General features: G+C 43.8%; 1 protein-coding gene across 2 annotated transcripts in view; it reads left to right on the top strand.

The window, feature by feature from the left end:
* The first annotated feature begins 11,402 nt into the window (after positions 1-11,402).
* Positions 11,403-19,037, top strand: part of RCAN2 (regulator of calcineurin 2) — a 285,892-nt gene continuing 278,257 nt past the window's right edge. For both annotated transcript variants that reach the window (XM_055571274.1, XM_055571275.1), the window contains exon 1: positions 11,403-11,638. The gene's annotated coding sequence lies outside the window, so the exon portion shown is untranslated. The remainder of the gene's footprint in view (positions 11,639-19,037) is intronic.

Raw genomic sequence — 19,037 nt, forward strand, 5'->3', positions numbered from 1 at the left:
TATTTATAGACACATTTTCCACCCACAGGACTATCAAAAGAGCATTCAAAACAAAACACGACCCATACATCTTTATCTTTTTGTGATTTTTCCCCCACTTTGGGCAAACCAGATACTCCATGAGTTTTGTTTCACAGACCATCCCCCTACCGCAGCCCCTTGTACATTCTTGTTTCTAGGAAGGAAACAGAGATCAACTTAGCTGCCCTGTGACTGCTCCCATGCGTGTCGTTCTCCCCAAGACTTTTATCTATACAATTTTACACACTCTAGACACTCCAAAGCCCAGGAAGGGCCAACACGGGCAACGGTGGCTTTCATCCTGGCGTGGTGAGCATGGGGCCACGGTGAAGGCAGACTAGACTATTTTGGGCATGGCATGCTGTAACGAATGGAAAAAGAGAAATCAGAGACCGGCAGTTTTCCTCTGCCATCTGAACGATAAGACGAATGTGTTATGCTAGAATGAAGAGGGAGCGTGAGATGGAGGGAAACTGCTTTTACTGCTGCATCAAAATGAAAAGAGGAAGAGATTGTGGCTGGAGAGAAATCATTTATAGGAGAAAATGCTCTGGCAGGGAAAGAGACAGAAAACCTAAGTCTCAGTTTGCAATTGACAGCCTTTAGATTGCTGTTCAGTTATAGAATATTCCTGTTAGTGTGGGGGTGTGTGTGTATGTGTATGAGACAGAGCCAAACAATCTGTGCAAAAGGGCCCTGCGCTTGGCTTAGTGCTCTGCTGTCATTTTCCTATTCTGAATACTTTTTTGACCCAGGGACCCTGTATTTTCATTTTATGCTGAGTCCCCTAAATTGTGTATCTGGTTCCAGAGAGACAGAGTTATTTCCACTGAGCTAAGATGGTTGACATAAGGCATATTTTTCACATTCTTTTTTTTTTAAGTATTTACTTTTTATCTTTTGACAGTGCTCCACAGCATGTGGGATCTTAGTTCCCTGACCAGGGATCAAACCCACGCCCTTGTTTTGGAGGCACAGAGTCCTAACCACTGGACAGCCAGGAAAGTCTTTTTTTTCATATTCTTCATTGTAAAAGACTATTCTTTTGCAAACATGCGTGCCTCAATTTACCTGGTCAACCTTGTCTTCGTACTTTCTTTTTTCTCCTGTGCTCGGTTCACATGAAGTCCTCGTAGCATGCGCCATAGGCATGGTCACTGGACTTCTCTTGCATTAGAGCAGAACTTAGCAAACCTCTTCTGGAAAGGGCCAGATAGCAAGTATTTCCAGCTTTATGGATCTTGAGGTCTCAATTGCAACTGCAACTGCTATTGTGGAGAAAGCAGTCATAGAAAATATTAATACATGAATGAAGGCGTGTGGCTGTGTTACAATACACCTTGATTGGCAAAAACATGTGGGGCCTGGATTTGGCCCGGGGGTCATCATCTGATTACCACCACCTTAGCACATCCTCTTCTTTTGATGATGATGATGCCGACGATGAAACAGATGATGATAACAATGATGACGACTAAAATGGACTGAGGCCAGACAGTGGGTCAAATGCTTTATAAGTCTTACGGTATTTAATTTTCACAGTGGTGTAGGGTATGAGTATCAAGATCTCAACTTGACAGATGAGAAAACTGGCATGGAGAGGAGTAAAGTGATTTATTTACTCGAGGATATCCAGCTAGTAAAAACAGGAGGTGAGATTCAAACTTGAGACCTGGGTTAAGCTCCAGGGTTTCCAGTCCTTCACTTCTCATACCTGGGCACTTGACCCTTGCCTGAAATTTAGCCCCATCCTGGTCTCTAGAATCGGTCCAAACACTAAGTGGAGGAACGTTGTATAGAACTTCAGCCTGCTTGATACAATTCACTATCTTTCAAGCCTCTTGGTTTCCAAGGACCAGTCCTTATCTAAGGATTCCAAGAATGGGGTCTCTGTCTTGTCTGAGATTTCGTTTTTTCAAGATTTTTGTTTAAGATAAGCCAGGTTCTTTGTGAGAATTCTTGATGACAGTGATGTGCTTAGGCAGTTGATTTTGTCTGCTGCAGTGTTATCTTGAGGCCACAAGTCTAGTACTGGACTTGGCCCAGTTCTAGAGCCAGTCTCTTTCTTCCTCTGCCCTCATCTCCACTTGGTATTGACAAAGCCGAAGCTGACCGTGGTGTTAATAGGGCCCAAGCTGACCTCTCCATCGGCAGTGTGGTTCTCCCCACTTGAAAGGTCCACCTCTTTCTTATTTTCCTCCCCAAATTCAATTCATTTCTGAAGTCCAGCCCAAGTTCCATCCTGTCTGCGTCTTCCCACACCACTCCAGTACTCACACAATGTTCCTCTTTTTCAGTGTCCATCATCCAGCCCCATCTTCTGTTTTCCTCCAGTTGTCTTGGGGGCATTTCACTCATTTAATTTTTCTTTCAGAAGCCCTTTGAAAGTACTCATATTACTTTTGCTGATTTTCCACTTATGGAAAAGGTGGTGCACATTCTTAGGTATGGGATATTATTGCTTACTATTGGTGATTGTTGACGGGCCGGTTACTATGTGAGGTTGCCAAGGTGAGCGAGGAATCTCTATCACAGGTACCTTATCTCACTAGTGAGAAAGGAGAAGCAGCACTGATAGCTATGCTCTGCCAGGCGTGATCAGCTTGGCTTCAGTCTTCTCCTGCTGAATATACCGCGTCACAAAATATCCTAGGACTACGAGGAATCTGGATAAAGGCAAGACCTTCTGCACTCACATGTGAACAGAGACAAGAATGTGAACATTGTTCAGATTCCCCAAATGATCACATTCCCTTATCCTGGCTACTGTGAGTGGTGGCTGCTTCTTTACCAATGATGCCAAAGATAGCCTGGCTTCATTCCTCCTGTTTTGTAGATAAGATTTATGCATATACTCAAGCCAAAAAATGTCCCTGATTTTTAACAGCCTCCAATCTAGAACAAAGTACTGGTTCCCTAAACCCACCCCCAGGTCACTGAAGACAAGTCCAAATCTTGTAAGTCCTTCTTCATGTCCTCTCAGAATTTGTCCTGCTCCAGTTTATTATAATTTAAAATCCAGCCCCTTTTTATTTTTGCCACTGTAAAACATGGACTACTATGTAAAGGAATGTGCATCATGTTCGTACAGTGTTCCAACTCATCTATTATCTATAAGGAAGAGCTTGATGTAGAGAAAAAGTGCAAAGTACTTTTTAAGTGATAAATGTGGCTCCAGATGAGCCAGCTTGATGTAGGAGAAAGAACAGTCCCTTGATGGAGACTGAGAAGACTGGAATTTTAGACAGTGTCACACAACCATCACTTTGACCTCAGGAAAGTCATATTCAGTTAGCCTAAATTCCTCATCAACAATTAAACATTTATTGAGAGCATCCTCCATGTCAGGTAGCAGGATAAGTTGCTTGGGGCCATCCATCAGATCATTTGCAAGCAAAGTCATGTGACAGGCATCACTTAGGAACATGTGAAAAAGAACTCCAGGAGCCCTGAGGAAGGCCTGACTCAGCCTCCTTGGCCCCTGAAAGTGGCTACATTTTCCTACACACCAAAGACCACAAGGTCTTGAACCAGGCTACTCGGGTTTCACTCTGGCTCAACTTACCAGGGCTAGGCGATCTATGTGTGCTTTGGTTTCTTCACCTTTAAAATAATAATCATACCTATCTTACAGTGTATTATGAGGATCCCATTAGTATATAAATACAAACAGCAGAGAATAAGCATGGATACTTAGTAACCACTTAAAAATGTATTTAATATTATTGTTCTTGTTTTTACTTGTGGTGATGAGTAATCTTCAAATTTCCAAACCTCTATAGTCTATGCTGGGGCTTCCCTTGTGGCTCAGCTGGTAAAGAATCCACCTGCAATGCGAGAGACCTGGGTTCGATCCCTGGGTTGGGAAGATCCCCTGGAGAAAGGGAAAGGCTACCCACTCCAGTGTTCTGGCCTGGAGAATTCCATGGACTGTATAGGCCATAGGGTCACGGAGAGTTAGACACGACTGAACCACTTTCACTTTCACATAGCCTCTCCTAGTGCAGAAGCAAAGAGTCAAAAGTCCTCTCTGAAAAAATTAGACGCATGAATCTATGGAAAATTAGCAATCCTTCCAGGGTCACAAGTAGCAAAGAATAAGTTGTACCTAGATGCTGTATCAGAGAGTAAGAAAACACTCTGTGATAAGGATGTGCCAATGGACACAGAAGCCAGCCTGAAGAGGCTCCTAACTGGCCAAATCTGGGGGGATAAGTATCAAAATAAATAACAATAGTAACAGATTGTGCTGTGTGTGCTGTGTGCTCAGACCTTTAGTCCTGTCCAACTCTTTGCAACCCCGTGGACTGTAGCCCACCAGGCTCCTCTGTCCATGGAATTTTCCAGGCAAGAATACTGGAGTGGCTAGCCATTTCCTCCTCCAGGGATCTTTGTGACCCAGGGACTGAACCCGTGTCTCTTACTACATCTCCTGCATTGGAAGGTGGATTCTTTACCACTGTGCTATCTGGGAAACCTCAGTAACAGATTATGACCCATTAAATAAACTGGAAATCTGTGAGTGCACATGTATGTTACTAAATACTTAAGTGAAGAGAAGAAAAACTCTTCCTTGCAGTAGAATGCCAACTGAGTAACTCCAAAGAAATGACAGAAGTAGAAAAACATGAATATGACAAGTCAACATCACATGCTATGCACAGGCTACAATAAGAACACAGCACCACTTTCGTGATGTTCTGGTCTTATATTCTCAGTGTAATCATGCTGCTGCTGCTGCTGCTGCTAAGTCGCTTCAGTCGTGTCCAACTCTGTGTGACCCCATAGACGGCAGCCCACCAGGCTCCCCCGTCTCTGGGATTCTCCAGGCAAGGACACTGGAGTGGGTTGCCATGTCCTTCTCCAATGCATGAAAGTGAAAAGTCAAAGGGAAGTCGCTCAGTCGTGTCCGACTCTTCGCGACCCCATGGACTGCAGCCCACCAGGCTCCTCCGTCCATGGGATTTTCCAGGCAAGAGTACTGCAGTGGGGTGCTATTGCCTTCTCTGGTGTAATTATGAGGAAGCATCAAACCCAAAGGAGGAAAAATTCCCTGGTGGTGCAGTGGCTAAGACTTCATGCTCCCAGTGCAGGGGGCCTGGGTTCGAGCCATGGCCAGGGAACTAGATCCCACCTGCTGCAACTAAAGGTCTTGATCTCAGTGAAGCAGCACTGAATGGTGATATGAAGCAAGATCTTAATTCCCTGTCCAGGAATTTAACCTGAGTAGCCTGGATGAGAACCAGGAATCCTAGCCATCAGACCAGCAAGGGCTAGAGGGCTAGGAGCTATTTTTCCCTGGATCTTTTCCCCCAGTGAAAAATGCATTTGTCATGGAGGCAGAAACTGCAAATGTAGGTATGAAGTGTATTATTAGAGACAAAGCACGAGGGAGAGCAAACAGGGAAATGGTTTGTTTAGATGAGACAGAAACAAGGCAGAGATGCGCATCCAGAGAGTAAGGGTGTGGGCATCCCCCAAGTGAGGAGGAATGCAGTGAAGAGGTGCTTAAGTCATTTATATAGTTCAGTTCTTCAGGGTTTTGTCTTCCTTCAGGCCAGTTATCTGGATTCTTCTTCCACACCTGACCTACCCTTCATGGATGTACAGGCACCCTTAAGCCAAGATGGATCTCCAAGTGAAGGCTTCTGAGAGGAGAAAGACTCATTGTGACCTGGCATTTCCCCTTGACCTTTGACCCACAAGAAGCCTTTCTGTGCATTCATAGTGTCTCCCTTGTCCCAAAACGGGGGGGAGGGGGGGGTTGTGGGCGGGGAAGGGTAGCGGGGTTGGGGGGGGGAGAGGGAAACAGAGATCCCTTAATCCTTTACTTAAACAAGATTTTGCCCTTCCTTATCATTGCCGTGACTGTTAACTTGACTATTTCATGACTATTACCTTAAGGTGTTTACAAGAGACAAAGACTGGCTTTTTACCCTGTTTTTGTTGCTCCTTCTATTTCAGAGGGCAAACAGGAGGCTGACTATCCTAGGAGTCCACCTATCTCTTGTCTCAGAAATGCTAATAGTTGTAAGTTCTGGCAGAAGCCCACTTCTTCATGCCCCATGAAATGCAAGCAGGAGGCCAGTTGCAAATGTCTAACCTGGAGCCCATCTATCTCTTGCCTCGGTCCTGCACGCTACAAGAAAGATAGAAGATCTCATGTGCCACAACTAAGACCTAAAGCAGCCAAATAAACAATAATAATAAAAAAAAAAAAACCAAAGGATGTACTTTCTATACAATGATTGGCCCACAATCTCAAAGACTGTCAAAGTTGTTATTTCAGATTGAAGGAGATTAAAGAATCATGACAAATGGATGAAAAGCAGTATCTCCTCTTGGGCCCTTCTATATAGAGTCTGACAAAGGGTATATAAGAGCTTTTTGTGTTTTCCTTGAAAATTTTCTGTAAGTCTGAATTTACAATACAATAAAACTTACAATACAATATTGTAATTAGCCTCCAATTAAAATAAATAAATTTTTAAAAATTTAAAAAATGAAATTATTTAAAAAGAAAAGAAAAAAAGTACAGCTATCAGGAGTACTATGTAGCCATAAAAAAGTTCAGTGTTGACACAGAAAGTATGATCATCAACAATGAAATACATAAACTGAACTTCATCAAAATTTAAAACTTTTGTGCTTGATATTGAGGACGCTATCAAGAAAAAGACAACTCAGAAAACAGGAGAAAATATTTGGAAAGCATATATCTGATAACAGATTCATACCCAGAATATAGACAGAACTCCTACAATTACACACTCACACAGCCACACCACCCCCCACACACAAACAATCCAGTTATAACATGGACAAAGGTTAAAAAAAAAGAGAGAGAAAAACTTTGGCATAAATTTAATAAAATATATCCATAACCTATGTGAGAAAAAGTATAAAGCACTGGTAGAAGAAATCAAGGAAAAAGGTAGAAAAATGGAGAGATAGTCCGTATACATGGATAAGAAGACTAAACATGGAAGTTGTCAGTTTTTCTCAACTTGCTCTTTAGATTCAATGCAATCCCAGTCAAAATGCCAGCAAGTTATTTTGTGGATATTGGCAAACTGATTCTAAAGTTTGTATGAAGCAGCAAAACAATGAGAACAGCCAACACAATTCTGAAGGAGAACAAAATCAGAGAGCTGACACTACCTGATTTCAAGACTTACTAGAAAGCTACAGTAATCAAGGCAATGTGATATTGGCGAACAAAGAGATAAATAGATCAAAGGAACAGAGTAAAAGTCCAGAAATGGACTTACATAAATATGTATAGTCAACTGATTTTTGACAAGGAGCAAAAGGAATAAAATGGAGAAAAAATAATGTCTTTTTAACAAATGGTGCTGGAACAACTAGACAGCCACATGCAAATCATCATCATCATTATCATTTGGATACAGAATTTATACCCTTCACAAAAATTAACACAAAATTGTTATAGGCCTAAATGTAAAATGCAAAACTATAAAATTCTTAGATAATATAGAAGACCTCAATGACTTCTGCTATGATGAAGACTTAAAATTTTTTTTAATATTTTAAATTTATTAATTGGCCATACCATGAGGCTTGTGGGATCTTAGTTCCTCAACCAGGCATTGAACCTGGGTCCGTGGCAGTGAAGTCTTAACCACTGGACCACCAGGAAATTCCCTGATGAAAACTCTTTAGATCAAACACCAGAGGCACAATCCATGAAGTAAATCTGTACTGGACTTCATTAAATTTAAAAACTTCTGCTCAGCAAAAGACATTGCCAAGCAGATGCAAAGACACATCACAGAGTTGGAGAAATTATTTACAAAATACATTTTTTTGTTTTTTTTTACTTTTAAAACATTTATTTTTTAATTGAAGGATAATTGCTTTACAGAATTTTGTTGCTTTCTATCAAACCTTAACATGAATCAGCCATAAGTATACATATATCTCCTTCCTTTTGAACCTCTCTCTCATCTCCCTCCCCATCCCACCCCTTTAGGTTGATACAGAGCCCCTGTTTGAGTTTCCTGAGACATACAGTAAATTCCCATTGACTATCTATTTTACATATGGTTAATGTGAGTTTCCATGTTACTCTCTCCATACATCTCACCTGCTCTTTCCCTCTTCCCATGTCCTTAGAGAATAAGTTTATATTCAATGTCTGTTTCTCCATTGCTGCCCTGTAAATAAATTCTTCAGTACCGTTTTTCTAGCTTCCGTATATATGTGTAAGAATACGATATTTGTTTTTCTCTTTCTGACTTACTTCACTCTGTATAATAGGCTCTAGGTTCATCCACCTCATTAGAACTGACTCAAATGTGTTCCTTTTTAATGGCTGAGTAATATCCCATTGTGTATATGTACCACAACTTCTTTATCTATTCATCCGTCGATGGACATCTAGGTTGCTTCTGTGTTCTAGCTATTGTAAATAGTGCTGCAGTGAACAGTGAGATACATGTGTCTTTTTCAATTTTTGTTTCCTTAGGGTATATGCCTAGGAGTGGGATTGCTGAGTCATACGGTGGTTTTATTCCTAATTTTTTAAGGAATCTCCATACCGTTGTCCATAGTGGCTGCATCAATTTACATTCCCACCAACAGTGCAAGCAAAATACATATTTGATATACAATTGTTAATCTAAATATAAAAGAACTCTTAAAACAAAAAGAAACTATAAGAAAACAAACAAACAGTTAGGAATGGGAAAAAAATCTGGACATCTTACCAAAGAAGATCTGTGGATGGCAAATAAGCAAATGAAAAAAATATTCAATATATCATTAGGAAGCTAGGTTAAAGCAATAATGAGATACTACTACAGCCTTTTAGAAAGGCAAATTTCTAAAGTGCTTACAAAATCAAAGGCTGGTAAGTGTGTGGAACAACAGGAAATCTCATTCATTGCTGGCTAAGATGCAAAGTGGTGTAGCCACTTGGAAGGCAGTTTCTGGCGGTTTCTTACAAAACATATTCGTACAATATGATCCAGCAATCATGCTCCTCAATATTTACCCAAGTGAGTTGAAACTTATGTTCCCACAGAACACATGGAGGAAACGTAATTGCATATTGCTGAACGAAAGAAGCCAGTCTGAAAATGCAGTATGCTGTATAATTCCTGCTATATGACATTCTGGAAAAGGCAAAACTACAGAGACAGTTAAAATGCCTGTGATTTCCAAGGGTTAGAGGGGAAGCAAGGATGAATAGGAAGAGTACAGAGGATTTTTAGGGGAGTGAAACTGTCGTATAAGAGACTGTAATGGTGGGTGTGTCTTTATATATTTGTTAAACTCAAAGAATGTACAATATCTGAAAGTTAACCCTAGTGTAAACTATGGACTTTGGTTAATGATGTGTCAGTATCCATTCATCTTTTGTAACAAATGTACCATTCTCATGGGGGCTGTTGATAATGAGAGAGGCTATGGGTGTGTGAGGGCAGGGGGCTATATGAGAAATCTCTGTACTTTCCACTCAATTTTGCCGCGAACCTTAAAAAAAAAAGTCTGTTTAGAAAATAGGAAAATCTGTGTCTAAGTAGTAAGAAAATGACTGTGTTCATTTTTGTGGCTGCTAATATATATTGAGTGCTACTGTGTACCAGGCATTGTGCTAAATGCTTTAGATGTATTATGTCACTGAATTCTCACATTAAATCTTGTGTTTTTCCACCTCTGCAATAAATATATTACTTCTATAACGAGAAAACTTTATTTGTAAACATATATGTACTTAATAGATCCTATTAAGGTGAAGGTCTTAAGATTGGTGAAGATCCTAGGATGTAGTTCCTGTGAAGTTTAGTTCAAAGGATTGAGGATATTTTACTTGGAAATGGGAACTTAGAGTGAGTGATGATGGCTATCTTCACATATTCTGAAAACAGTCAGTTGGAAAAGGAACTCTGTCTTCACAGAGTACTCTGTCTTCTTAGCTTCAAAAAGTGAACTAGAACCGCTGAGCGAAAAATCCCACAAAAGCAATTTAGGGCTTAGTATAAGGATGCTTTTCCAGAAAATTCTATCCAAAAAAGTAATTCATCTAATCGGTGATTATACATGGATTTATGCATCTAGTAAAAGTTTGGAGGAGTAGGAGCCTGAGGTCATTTTCAACTCTGAAATTCGGTCTTTATTTATATTTAATGCAGATTAATCAGAGAGAAGAGTCAAGGTCTACTTTTTTTTATTGTTGTTAAGAGGATGCAATTCTGTGTGAACCATGGAAAAAATAGTGTGGTGTCTGGGCAAGCAAAGAATAATTGTGAAACTTACAAACTGCTTCAATGCAATTTTAATACTGTTACCAGGAAAGAAGGAGCATTAATAGCGCAAGGGAAAAAAAGGCCTATTTATGAAGCATTTAGAAAGATGACAGAATACAAGACTGATTTGCATCTTATTCATTCCCTCCTTCAGGTCCAGTCTGTCTGCACACCCCCACCTCCTTCTCTCGCCGCCCTTCTTCCTTCAGTTTTTCCCACTTTCCTTATTATCATCTTTTACATGTTTGGCATTCTCTTACCAGGAGACTCAACTCTATCCTTATGGGTAGCACTGGTAAGCTACAGCTCTGAACTGCTTTATTTTGTAAAGCAGAGACTTTTACGGGGTTAAGTTTGTTGAGCAACAGATCTACCTAAGATTCTGTTTCACGGTCAACCGTTCACTGTGGGATACCAGCCTCCCACTCCTGAATCACAGGCTCTCACACACTAGGAGTCACTGAAGCCCTTTGTCCCCAGGTCTGGTAGCTGGGAAACCTGGCACAGCCGCGGCCCGCGCAGGGCACCTTCAGCTCCGAGGGCGGACCCGGCCGAGGAGCCAGCCTGAGGGCGCCGGCGCCCACCCAGCGCGGCACTCCAGGACCTTCTAGGGGCTTCTCGACTTTTCCTCAGCCGGAGTAGGGGGGTGCTCCATCAGCTCCAGTATTCCTCAGCTCTCCTTCTCTGTCAGTTTCTTTACCCTTACCTTCAGCATCAGCCCCCTGCCCACTCCGACCCCCAAGAGGCCCCCACCCCGGCCGTGACCCCGAGGAGCCTCCTCGCTGGGACTCCTGAGGACAGGGTCCTGCGCTGGGGCCCCAGAGAGTCTTCCCCTTTCGCCCACCTCCTGGGCACCCGGGCGAAGGGTAGCGGGGGAGCCCGGGAAGGGGAGCGGGAAGAGGGGACCGGGAAGGGCGCGGGGCCAGGCGGGAGGAGAGTAGCAGAAGCCAGACAGGGGCTCTCGGTTTCTCGGGGTCTGATTGGAGGCTGGCCCGATGAGTCGGAGCTGGGGGCGCGCCCATCTCCGCTGGCTCCTGCGAGAGCCGCCCGCTCGGCCCCTCCCTGGAGCCGCTTTGTCCCGAGTGACGGCGGCGGAGGTTGCGGCGAGCAGCGGGCGGGAGGCAGAGACCCGCCGACCCGCGGAGCCGGAGCCGGAGCCCGGGAGGCGGGGCGCGCCGCGCACGGCCCCACGCCCAGGCCCGCGGGCACCGCGCCCGTCCCCGCGCGCTCTCGGCCCGGCCGCCAGGTGAGCAGCCGCGCCGCGCCCGCAGTCGCCGGCCCCGCCGACCGACCGACCGCCCAGCCGTCGCCTCCTCCTCCGCCGGCGCATCGCGGACGCCCAGCAGGTCGGTTATGTAACGGCGCCGGCCCGCTGGCCCCGGCACCCTGTCCTGTCCTGTCCTGTCCTGCCCGGGGCTGCGCGCGGCACCAGGGCCGGGCCGGGGTTGGGGGACCGCGGCGGGGGGCGGCCGAGCGCGATCGGGGTCGGGGGCTGGGCCGGGTGCGATGGCCGTGGCGGTGGGGTGGGGGGTGGTCTGCGGATCCAGTGCTCGGCCCGGGTGGCGGCCGTGGGGATCGAGGTCCCTTGACCCCCTCTAGAGGGCGCGGGTCTCTAGGAGCCCCTTCCCCATTCCTCGTGGCCCAAAGGTTCGCCTTTCTAGTAGCAGCAGCAGGTGCATGAATTGGTGGAGCGAGAGTGACGCCTGTGATCTCCGGGACCGAGATTTGGAGAAGGGATGAGGGGAGGTGGTCAGATCGCAGAGAGCGAACGGGAAACCGGAGCCTCTTTTCCCAGCACTTAAAGGAAAGAGCTGGGGAGGGGAAGGTGCTTTGAGGCGCAGCGGGCTGGGAATTGTCCTGCCTGGGATTAGCGGGCTTGGGTCATCTAAAAATAACTTCAAGTTTGAAAAGTGAAATAGAAGGGAGCACAGCGTGCCGAGTTCCTCCTGCCTGTGGGATGCTTCGCTCTAGAAGTCACCGGAGGGAAAACAGGCAAACCCCAGCCGCCTGATCCCTCTCCTGCCTCCTGGTCTCACTGGTTTCCAGGGTGTCTCGGTTTGACTTTTAGTTAATGATTTATTCTCCAAGGCACTGCTGTCTTTCTCTCATCCCAAAGTGAATTACAGCAGGGTACATGCTTTGAATCTTTCTTATTTCCTACATTAGGGTGGAAGTGTTCAGTGGACGTTTAATGAGTCTGCTGCCAAAGCTTATTTTATTTTTTAAGTATCCTTTTAGTAAAAACAGAAGTTTCTGAGCTCCCTTTAACCTATGTCCCACAATTGGAGAGGAAAGATGCTAGAGCATTCCAGTCCACCTTTCTCTCTTCCCTAAGGCAGAATCCCACCTGTCTTGCAGAGGAGAGGCTCTAGGAAAGCTAGTATATTTTTTAATAACACATCTCAATTTTTAACACCTATTACATCAGCACGAAACACACAACAAATATATCGCAAGCACAGGGAAACACTTGCTAACTGGCCCACTCCATTCCAGGAACACAATGAAGTAGGAAAAGCCTAGAAGCTAGAAAGGATCAAGAAGCAGATAAGCACTGACTGTGGAGCAAGGCAGAGGAGTGAACGTTTGGCTGCTTTTCAGTTTCCACATTGATTTTCTTTAGCCTTAGAGCTATTATCTTAAGTACAATCAGTGTGTTGCATTAGTCTAAAATGTGAGTTGCTCTTTGCTTTCAAATCCACTGCAAACCAAATCAGCATTTATTGAGCACCTACTACTTGAGGCCCGTTCCTAGCATTTTATGAGGGAATATGACCTCAACTAAAGTTAGAAGATTGCAAGAGCTTTCAGAATGCCTTGTTCGCAGCTGCTGCAGAACCAAAGGAAGTCTGGGAGGAGGTGGCCCTCTCTCCAGCCAGCAAGGGTTAACAAGCGTAAGTGGGAACTTGAGAGTTCTGTAATTTGCAAGTACACATCACACTTTTTAAAAAACTACTTGCATAATCGTTGGCATTAGTCATATATATTATAGAAATTAGCTTTATTGAGATCAACTTTGCTAGTTTGCTGAGGTCTCATTTTCCCATTCCTTTTATTTTCTGTGCCATCCACTCAGTTTATTCAGCAGTTAATTTAAGTATCTACTGTGTGCTGTGTAGTCCGTGTGTGTGTGTGTGTGTGTGTGTGTGTGTGTGTACGTGTGCGCATGCGGGCACAGGCTCAGTCATATCCGACTCTTTGCGACCCCATGGACTGTAGCCTGCTAGGCTTCTCTGTCCATGGGATTTTCCAGGTAAGAATACTGGAGTGAGTTGCCATTTCCTACTCCAGGGAATCTTCTCCCTCCCACCCCCACCCCACCCCACCCCCAAACCCACAGGGATTGAACTCCCGTCTCCTGTGTCTCTTTCATTGGCATGCAGGTTCTTCACCACTGTGCCACCTGGGAAGCCCATGTGCGAGTGGCTAAAAGAATGAGGCTTTTTTTTCAGAAATCAATCTAGCAGAAAGGATAAGAAAATAAGTGATCATCATGGTGAGTGTTTAGTGGAGATAGGAACAAGCTCAGTGAGAGTCCAGGAAAGAAAGGGAGTCTTCCAGGGAGGAGTCTTCCAGCAGGGAGTCTGGAAGAGCTTGCAGAGAAGTTCATGTTCGGACCGGATCTCGGTAGAGAAGGAGCTAGGTGTTTCACGTTGAAGGAAAGGTCACATTCAAAGAACTGGTAGGTGTTCTGCAGTGAAGAGGTGGCAGAAGTGTTTGGGAGGAGGTGTTTTGGTGAGCCTGGGCTATGAATATACCTTGCAGAGGAGGAGAAGCCATGCAGCTTTTATGGGAGAAATGATTTGATCTAATTTGTCTTGCAAAAGTGACTTCGGAGGTGGCAAGTAGGTGGGGTTGCAAAGAAGAATGAGCTCAGATTTCAGACCATTGGAGCAGTCCAGACAAAATAAAATAAGTACAATTAGTTGTGCCTGAACCAGGTAGAATGGGAACAGAGAAGAGAAAACTACAAAAAGCCATTTCAGAGGGAGAGAATCACTGGCTTTAGGTCACCAAGTGGCTGCTGATGGGGAAGGAGAGGCTTAGATGTTTAGATGGATGGTCAGACTTTTCATTGAGATGGGAAGTCAAGGAGAAAGATTAGGTTTGAGAAAGATGTGAAATTTTAACTGAAACTTTTCCTCTAAGATTAGGAACAAGACAAGGATGCCCACTCTTGCCCCTTTTCTTTAGTACAGTACTGAAAGTTCCAGTCAGAGCATTTAGGCAAGGGAAAAAAGGCATTCAGATCAGAAAAGAACTAAAACTGTTTCTGCTTGCAAATTACATGACATTACATGTTGAAAACCCTAAAGATTCTGCTAAAAAAAACTGTTAGAACTAATAAGCAGATTCAGTAAAGTTGCAGGATATAAAATCAATGCACAGACATCAGTTACATATCTATATACTAAAGTAATGAGCTATCAGAGCGAGAAATTAAGAAAGCAATCCCATTTTATAATTGCATCCAAAAAATAAAATGCCTGGGCATAAATTTAATCAAGGAGGTGAAAGACACGTTCCCTGAAAAATATAAGACAATAATGAAAGAAGCTGAGGAAGACACAAATAAGTGTTGATGAGGATGTGGAGAAAAGGGAACCCTGGGGCACTGTTGGTGGGAATGTAAATTGGTGCAGCCATTATGGAAAACAGTCCTCAAAAAATTAAAAATAGAACTACCACATTATCCAGCAATCCCATTTTGGGTTATTCATGCAAAGAAAATGAAAATAGTAACTTGTAAAGATAGCTGCACTTCCATGTTCTTGACAGCATTATTTATATGAACCAAGATATGGAAACAACTTAAATACCTGTTGATGAATGAGTGGATGAGGAAAATGTGGTGTGTATATATATATATATATATATAAATGACTTAGTATATATTGAAATGACTTAGTGTGTGTGTGTCTGTGTGTATATATATATATAGTGGAATATTACTTAGACATAAAAAAGATACCCTGCCATTTGCAACAACATGGGTTCACCTTGAGGGCATTGTTAATGCTTGAGGGGCAAGTGAACAAGTCAGAGAAAGTTAAGTACTGTATGATCTCATATGTAGAGTCTGAAAAAAACCAAACTCATGAAAAATACAGAGAATAGATCATTGGTTGCCAGAGGTAGAGGATGGAGGATGGGCAGAATGGGTGAAGGCCGTCAAAAGGTACAAACTTCTGGTTATAAGATCCACATGTTCTAGGAGTGTAATGTACAGCATGGCGACTACAGTTAACAATACTGTATTGTATATTTGAAAGTTGCTAAGAAAGTAGAAAATTCTCCAAGCCAGACTTCAGCAATACGTGAACCGTGAACTTCCAGATGCTCAAGCTGGTTTTAGAAAAAGCAGAGGAAACAGAGATCAAATTGCCAGCATCTGCTGGATCATGGAAAAAGCAAGAGAGTTCCAGAAAAACATCTATTTCTGCTTTATTGACTATGCCAAAGCCTTTGACTGTGTGGGTCACAATAAACTGTGGAAAATTCTGAAAGAGATGGGAATACCAGACCACCTGACCCGCCTCTTGAGAAACATATATGCAGGTCAGGAAGCAACAGTTAGAACTGGACATGGAACAACAGACTGGTTCCAAATAGGAAAAGGAGTACGTCAAGGCTGTATATTGTCACCCTGCTTATTTAACTTATATGCAGAGTACATCATGAGAAACGCTGGGCTGGAAGAAGCACAAGCTGGAATCAACATTGCTGGGAGAAATATCAATAACCTCAGATATGCAGATGACACCACCCTTATGGCAGAAAGTGAAAAGGAACTAAAAAACCTCTTGATGAAAGTGAAAGAGGAGAGTGAAAAAGTGGGCTTAAAGCTCAGCATTCAGAAAACGAAGATCATGGCATCTGGTCCCATCACTTCATGGGAAATAGATGGGGAAACAGTGGAAACAGTGGCAGACTTTATTTTTTGGGGCTCCCAAATCACTGCAGATGGTGATTGCAGCCATGAAATTAAAATACGCTTACTCCTTGGAAGGAAAGTTATGACCAACCTAGATAGCGTATTGAAAAGCAGAGACATTACTTTGCCAACAAAGGTCTGTCTAGTCAAGGCTATGGTTTTTCCAGCGGCCATGTATGGATGTGAAAGTTGGACTGTGAAGAAAGCTGAGCACCGAAGAATTGATGCTTTTGAACTGTGGTGTTGGGGAAGACTCTTGAGAGTCCCTTGGACTGCAAGGAAAGGAGATCAGCCCTGGGATTTCTTTGGAAGGAATGATGCTAAAGCTGAAACTCCAGTACTTTGGCCACCTCATGCGAAGAGTTGACTCATTGGAAAAGACTCTGATGCTGGGAGGGATTGGGGGCAGGAGGAGAAGGGGACGAAAGAGGATGAGATGGTTGGATAGCATCACCGACTCGATGGACATGAATCTGAGTGAACTCCGAGAGTTGGTGATGGACAGAGAGGCCTGGCGTGCTGCGATTCATGGGGTTGCAAAGAGTTGGACACGACTGAGCGACTGAACTGAAGAAAGTAGATCTTAAAAGTTCTCATTATAAGGAAAAAAAATTATTCCTATGTAAGGTGATGGATTGGAGAAGGCAATGGCACCCCACTCCAGTACTCTTGCCTGGAAAATCCCATGGACGGAGGAGCCTGGAAGGCTGGAGTCCATGGGGTCGCTGAGGGTCAGACACAACTGAGTGACTTCACTTTCACTTTTCACTTTCATGCATTGGAGAAGGACATGGCAACCTACTCCAGTGTTCTTGCCTGGAGAATCCCAGGGACGGGGGAGCCTGGTGGGCTGCCATCTATGGGGTCGCACAGAGTGGGACATGACTGAAGTGATTTAGCAGCAGTAGCAGCAAGGTGATGGATGTCAACTAAACTTATTGTGGTGATTATTTCACAATATATACGTATATCAAATCATTTGGTATATACCTAAAACTAATACAATGTGTTATGTTAATTATATCTCGATAAAACTGGTAGAAGAAAGGAAGTACAGTTGATCCTTGAACAATGCAAATTCGAACTGTAATTAGAGATCACAAAATGTAGAACCAAAAGATCTGGGGTTGGAGTCCCAACTCTGTCCAAACCATTTCCGCTTCCTGCCCTTGAGCGAGTCATTTATCAGTTTCTTTGTTTTTGAGGCAGATATAGCAGTACTCGGATTTTCCTCCTGGAGGTGGGTGAGTGGGGCAGCCTAAACCCCTGCGTTGTATGGAGGTCAACTGTAAACGAGAAAGAGTGATTTTGAGAAGGGTGGGGGATTTTAACTCTGAATATACAAATAAAAATACTCTGGCAGGCAGTTTTATTTTCAGAGTTAGTTTCTTCATTCCTGGTGCTAACTTCCACTCATCCAGCTTACCTTCATTCCTAAGACTGGCTGTGCTGTGCTAAATAGCTTCAGTTGTGTCCAATTCTGTGCGACCCCATAGATGGCAGCCCACCAGGCTCCTCTGTCCCTGGGATTCTCCAGGCAAGAACATTGGAGTGGGTTGCCATTTCCTTCCCCAATGCATGAAAGGGAAAAGTGAAAGTGAAGTCGCTCAGTCGTGTCCAACTCTTTGGGACGCCATGGACTGTAGCCCACCAGGCTCCTCCGTCCATGGGATTTTCCAGGCAAGAGTACTGGAGTGGGGTGCCATTGCCTTCTCTAAGACTGGCTAGTGCTGCCTTTGGAGAAGAGGAAGATGAATTTGATAGCAGGAAGTTGTTGCCACCTTCTTACCCCAGAATGAAAGTATTAGCTGTCAATTATCTGAAATTCCCAGGTGGTGCTAGTGGTAAAGAACCTGCCTGTCAATGCAGGAGACATAAGAGATGGGGATTGGATCCCTGGGTTGGGAAGAGTCCCTGGAGGAGGGCATGGTAACTCACTCCAGTATTCTTGCTTGGAGAATATCATGGACAGAGGAGCTGGCGGGCTCCAGTCCTGGTGGGTACAGTCCCTAGGATCACAGAGTCAGACATGATTGAAATGACTTAGCATGCACTCATCTGAAACTATCTGTAGTGGTGATAAGAGTGATAATTTTAATGATAGTAATAATATCTAACATTTATTCAGAGCTTACAAATGCCAAGCACAAAGAAGGTGGAGCTCCACATGGATTATCATGTTTGATCCTCATGGTAACCTTATGAGGCAGACACTATTGTGATTCTCATATGATGGATAAGGAACCCAAGGCAGAGAGAGGGTACCTTATCTAGGTTACACCGTTAGTGAGATGGGCACCCAGAGTTCAAGCTTGGGCAGTCTGAATAGCCAGTATGAATTAATAATATTGAACTCATTCCTCTTTAGCCTACAATGTATATTTTTACCCCATGTTTGAATGTTTGTGACTGATGCCACAAAAGAGAACAGGACTGAGTGAGAAGTTCTGGCTCTCATCTGGGCCCAGCATCTAATTTGTGGGGTGACCTCTGCAAAGTCCCATCCCCTCTCAAGCTTTAGTTTGTTAAATCTGTGTAGTCATGGGGGAAGAGGTTGACCAGATGATCTCTAAAGAGTCTAAGTATTCTGAAGTTCTGCCATCTTGTCTCAGATTTATACTATTAGAGTTGTAGATTTGGGTTAAGATCATGCTCGCCTGGTCCCTTTCAGAATAGAAACAGGACCTATTCCTCTTCTAAGAGGATGAACTCTAAGTGATGGCCTATTCATAACAGCCTGATGGGAACTATAGTGTCCATAATGCCAGAGCTGATGGGGGCGTCTGAGGTTGGGAGAACCCAGTTCAGGC

The sequence above is a fragment of the Bubalus kerabau genome, chromosome 3 (genome assembly GCF_029407905.1).
Source record: "Bubalus kerabau isolate K-KA32 ecotype Philippines breed swamp buffalo chromosome 3, PCC_UOA_SB_1v2, whole genome shotgun sequence".
In the NCBI taxonomy this organism is placed as follows: domain Eukaryota; kingdom Metazoa; phylum Chordata; class Mammalia; order Artiodactyla; family Bovidae; genus Bubalus; species Bubalus kerabau.